Source organism: Lepisma saccharinum, chromosome 1 (assembly GCF_977018435.1).
Source record: "Lepisma saccharinum chromosome 1, izLepSacc3.1, whole genome shotgun sequence".
In the NCBI taxonomy this organism is placed as follows: Eukaryota; Metazoa; Arthropoda; class Insecta; order Zygentoma; family Lepismatidae; genus Lepisma; species Lepisma saccharinum.
In genome coordinates, this window is record NC_139229.1 from 40508726 (window position 1) to 40514725 (window position 6000).

Consider the following 6000-nt stretch of genomic DNA (forward strand, 5'->3'; position numbering starts at 1 on the left):
TAAGCAGGGCATAACACGTTAGAACACACCAAAAACCCTATGCCACCAAATTATCTTACTTTATCCTACTTATTGAGCACTACGTTTTTAGAGAGAGACTCTTCTCTCGTCTTTAGGTTAACAAATTCCTTGTTACTGGTGTTGGGGATCGAGTCAACGACAAACCCGTGGCTTGACTACAAATCCAGTTCACTAACTACATACTCTTCGGCGGATATGGTAATGGAATATAGGAGGATCGTCATCGAGAGCGTGATGACTGTAATCGGTATTAGCTGTGGCTTATTTAGAATATCATACAACAGCTGCACCTTCATAAAGTGTCGGCATGGTGGGTGCCACGATTGCTCACCTTTCTCCAGGAGGGAACTCAAGAGGAATCAGCATTTGAAATATTACACCGTTGAGAGCTGTATGAAGAGGGATTTTTCAGCAGCTGACCGGTCACAATGGATGAAAGCTGGGTGTACCTTTATACCTTAGAAACAAAAGAGATGAGCAAGTTGAAACACATCTCCCTACCGGCCACCGAAAAGGCAGGAGTTCAAAGCCCAGCCACTAAAGCCATGCTGTCCGTTTCTGAGACTGTTAAGTGAGTCATCCTGTTGAACTATCTGCCACAGGTCAAATAATCACTAGTGACTATTATTGTGATCTCCTAACTCGATTACTTGAGGAATTGAAGGTTGAACGAACAGAAGTGCTAATGTTGCCAGACAACGCACCAGCCCATTCTGCCAGTGTAACAGTTTCGAAAACAGCTTAATAGGAATTCGACATCCTCCTTTTTCCCAGACCTAGCACCCATGCAGAAAGGAAGCATCCACTCAAAGGACGCCACTTTGATACCAGATATGACGTCATTTCTGAGGTGAAACAATGATCTCAGACCTAAAGTGTCATGTGGTATATAAACGGCTTACGTAAGGTGAAAGACGTTTGGCAGAAATGTGTCACCAAAAATGTTGACTATGTGGAGTTGTTGTTTCCTTCCAGGTGATTGCACGAACTTTTTTGTACACCCTCGTACTTTTATTTGGAAACATGATTAATATCATGGAAATGAATGTGAAGAGTTGTACGACCTACTATAAAATCAAATATTCAATTGTAGGAAGAAACGGATATATTCAATACCTTCATTCCACCTGGCATCATAGAAGAAAAAATGGCCTGACACTACAAAACCAACTCTTTTCTTCAGTGCTGTTACCTAAAGCCACTGAAATTGCTATGTTACATGTCGAACAACATTACTTACCCATCTGGTGTTCCATATTTCTAGAACCCTTATTTTTCTGTAGCAGAACTCATTGTTTTATTGCTATTAAAATTGCGATAAGAAATACAAAATGAGGGTTTAACTACTTTAAAAATATACAGGGTGATTTAAATATCGCCATACATAACATACATAGCATGCAAAGCGGTTTTGTGGTTACACAAGATGTTCAATATGACCCCCTCCCCTCCCCCCCTCCCCGTTGTGAATGCACATGTCAATGTGTTTGACCAACTCAGCTGACATAGGCAAACAAATTCGTGTATCCAATCATACATACTATTGTGGCGACTTTTGAATCACCCTGTAGATCACCCTATAAAGAGGAACAAAGAATAATATCGGAGCACAAATCATAAGGGCATCCGCGATAGTGTAGTGGTAAATTATTTTGGTTTGTAATCAAGGGGTCCCGGGTTTGATTACCGGCGGAGACAAACTGCACAATGTTCTGGGTTCCTTTTTGAACTGTAGGTCCAGTCTCCAGCAACCTAATTTAGCATAATTTGGACACAAAAATCAACTTTGCCAAATTATGGCATGATCCAGAAAAATACAGCTCTCCTATGAACTTCTCGCTGTGAAGCAAATTCATGATTCTTTATGTAAAGCAAGAAATCACTGCTAAACCCCTCTCTTTGTGATGATTTTTCAACTTTCCTTATCATTCTGAACGTATTTACATTTGACTAATTTCGGTAACTTCTGGCACGGGTTTGCAACCCTTGAACATGTCCCTCGGATGTCCCTGCTCATTGAGCGCGTGACGTCACAGAACTTGATCAGCTTCATTATCAGGAAAGTACCTGCGCAGTTTCACGCACACACACGCACAGCACACACATTCGCCCACCGAGGATCTAGAGTCTAGATTCTAGACCCAATCTGAAGGCTCGTTGCACGGGCTGCAGATGTGTTACGATATTGTCAAAGGAATGAAAACACTTGAATGTCGCCTGGTAGCGCCGCTCTTTGTCTGAGGGTTTCCCGCGAGCTAATATAACACAGCTTCCTGATTTGTTGTTTTCTGTCCCTACGGGCGTTAATGGGTGAATGAAGGTACTTGTTCCTTCAGTGAAGTCGCAAGTGAAGTTTCAAAGCGCAGTACTATGTAACTCCAAACTGCTGCATCCTGCACCGATTAAATACGATAAAATTATTACTCCGTGCAGAACTCTGGCACAAATAGATATTTCTTAATTAAACCCCAGAACGAGCATAATATCTATCGCACCACTTTCGTGCTCCTAACGGCACAACAAATGTGCACTCACAGCAAGCATTAGCACTACTGCGAAAGGGCCAATAACGGTTATGTCATAATCAGTTGTATCATTACCTTCTCTATCTGAAAGCCTGATGGCTTGCTCTGGTCACGTGACTAAACGTCAGCATCTGGAGGCGAGATAGCCGCCATGTTTGATTTGCTTCTTGGGAATCAATGTTGGACCTTTTTAGTGAATGTGGAATTGTAATGAAAATTTATGAACTGTATTCGAGTTTACATGACGTGTAAATATGCTTAAATGTACAAATGGTATTGCGTATAAGTGTTGTGTGCTCAATTGCAGAGACAATTATGGTGAAAAAGGTAAGAGTAACGTTCACATGTTGCTGAAAATGAGAAATGTGTAGAGCAATTCCATGTGATTCCTACGAAAAAATGCAACTTTAGTAACAAAGGTTTCATACTCATAAATAAATGACAGAAATAGTTCATGATGTAAAGATTTCATGTGTCCGGAATAGGCATCTAATGCTAGTATACTCTTAGAGTTGGTCAATTTTAATCTCTTGTCAACAAGTTTTTTTTTTAGAAATATCAAATAATTGATCTAAATCTGAATTACAACGTTAAGATGCATTGTTGCTTATGATTGCAAAATTATTTGTTTCAAGATTTAGTCAACGTTTAAAATATTACCATGATGTCCTTTTGATGTTTTTTTTTTTTGTCTTCATGATGCAGTTTGTTAGTGTAACTGTTATGCAAGCTTTCGATAAAATATTCATATAATTTACACACATTTTCAGTTTCAAAGTATGCTTAATGAAAGAAAGCTTTACAACTGGGCCAAATTGATACATGTGTACATTTTCATTCTTATTTTACTCCGCTTTTATGCTTCTTTGGGCTAATCGAAGGCTAATGGAAGATACGAATATGTTATGAAATCAAATACAAGGGTACGATGTGTAACAAGAACTTTGATGAAATATTCGTGTGTAAAATTATCCAAGAATATATTACTTATGTTTCAAACACAAATGTTTCACACAGAAAGCATTTTATTACCTAGCTATGTTAATATGAACTACAACTGTAATACATTTTATAAAATTGTTTCATGTGAACTGTTATTCTATTTTTTGTCTTTGTGAAGCTTCGATGTTCGTAATTTTGATTATTAAATCAGTGTTAATGTTTCATAATTCACTAACTTTCTTCACGACTTTATTAACAGAGTGTAAACACAGTGTAAGGAAATATTCCAAATGTTTACTTTCCAAATGAACGCTAAGATCGAAGTATTAATCTGTTTTTTTTTTTCAATAAAAATGTTGAAAAACTGTCACACATCCTACTAACGACAATCAAAAGATTCAATTTGTTTAGATTATATTTCGTTCAATAAAGTGAAAAGGGTCGAAATTACAATGTGACAAGTGATTTAGGTTTAGTCTTTATTCTTTATTCGCATAAATGTAACATTGCCCTTGTACCAATTTCTTTCACATTTGCTAAGAGGTTATAGAAATTAAGTTTTTGTATTGAGATTGTATAGCTACACAGAATATCTGCATTATCTGGTTGATTAATTTTGGGTAAAGTTAAAGAAAATTTAATTGATTAGATATCTTGGCAAGTTTACGGTCGACCTAACATACGGGATTTTGATTTAATCCATTGATTTTTATATACAAAAGTTCATACAAAAGCTGTAACGAGTTTTACTGTAGCTGACAAATATTTCGGATAATATTTTGCAAAGAAATACAATGCTTAATTTTTTTCCGCCAGGAAGTTTCTAACGGTTTTCAACTCTTTCTTTGTGCTATGGAAGGAATTTTTGTTATGGCCATAGTGACTTACTGAATGAAAATTTCAGTGTAAATATTCAATATTCTACTATTTTCGTCGGGAGGGTAAATATCAAAATTTAACATCATAAAATAAATAAATATACCTTAATTCTCTACAATAAAAATACGACAATGGGTTTACACGACCGTTAAGACGATCGCCTACAGATGATGACGTGTTGACTGAGCGCTGCCGCCTGAATCTCAAGATGGTCTTGGTTGTATACAGTGTGAGAATTGAAGTAGTACAGTCACCGGCAATATATTCCTGCATTGCGTTTTGTGTGTGCCTAACTCTACGGCGGTGATAGAAGTTAACAATGAAAATTTGCTATTAAGATCAACTTATCGCCGTAGAGTTAGGTAACACACATAACGCCTTGCGGCGAAGCAAGTATTTCAGGATATAGGTGTCCCATTTTTATTGCCGGTGACTGTACACGCCCGCAACTAAAACTTTTTCTTCTTCGTAAGTTCAGTACATGACCTTCACTTCCAGAAAGGATCATTTTAAGGCTTACGAATCGCCAATTTGAACATTTTTGTCGTTATTTGAAAAACCTATGTCGGAATTGATCATTACAGGATATAGGCGCAAATCTTTATTCTGAAAATTTGCATAAAATACAGACTAACTATAAAGTTCGAGCGTCCCTAGATTGTATTTGTACTATTGTTATTGAGTGTCTAATAGCGATGATAAGGATGAATGATGATCAAATGAAATTAATGAAGAGAGACTCACGAAGAAAACACACTCAGGCCAGGACTCAAAGCTAGAAACTTCGCTGACGTCGACCACGTAACCTGCCCGGTCACAAAGCCGGAGAGAGTCCATACTTCTAATCATTTTTTTTCTATGTAAAGTAAATAAATCGCACAAAAGAAACTTAAGGGCAGGAGGAACAGTTTGCGTCCAGCCAGACGGGAGAATCCTAAACTGCTCCTTCGCCACCGAATTTCCCCCGCGGCATACTGGGGAAACAGAGGTCTGTGTGCTGGATGGCCGTAGGAAGGAGAGAAACCTTAGCATTACCCCTTATGTGAATATTATTTTATTTGTTCTCTTGGTAATATGTACCTTCCGATGGTGTAGAAAAACATATGAACGGAAAGAGAACAGGCTCTCGTAGCTTTAAATTTAAACAAAGCAAACACAAGATTTAGTACTTTCTTTTGTTAATATTGAAACACACTGGGTTACAAAAGTTAACCCGAAAAAAAAATAAACAGGTAATGTGAGTAAGGTTGAAAAACAAGATTGCTCGATTTGTTAGTGACGGAAGGAAAGATTTTTTTATAAATTTCTAAGACAATATTTTGTAAACAGGAATCTTGAGATTATGTTGAGTTAAGAGTCCTGTTTTTCCAGTTCAGATCTTTCAGGATTAATATTTTATTGCCTAAGGTTTTCTCTGTAATAAGCAAGCATTCAGTATTATGGTCTTTCATATCCTGTGCTTAATGACAACTCTTTTAGAGCGTATGATCTGCGCGCCACCTAGTCAATTATTTACTAACTAACAACTTCAAATTGCTTTTCAAGTTTAAAATATGCAAAAATATTGGTGGATACTTAGTTTCAGTCCTCTTTATACTCAGATGGATCAATCAGGACCCATAGCTTCAAGTAG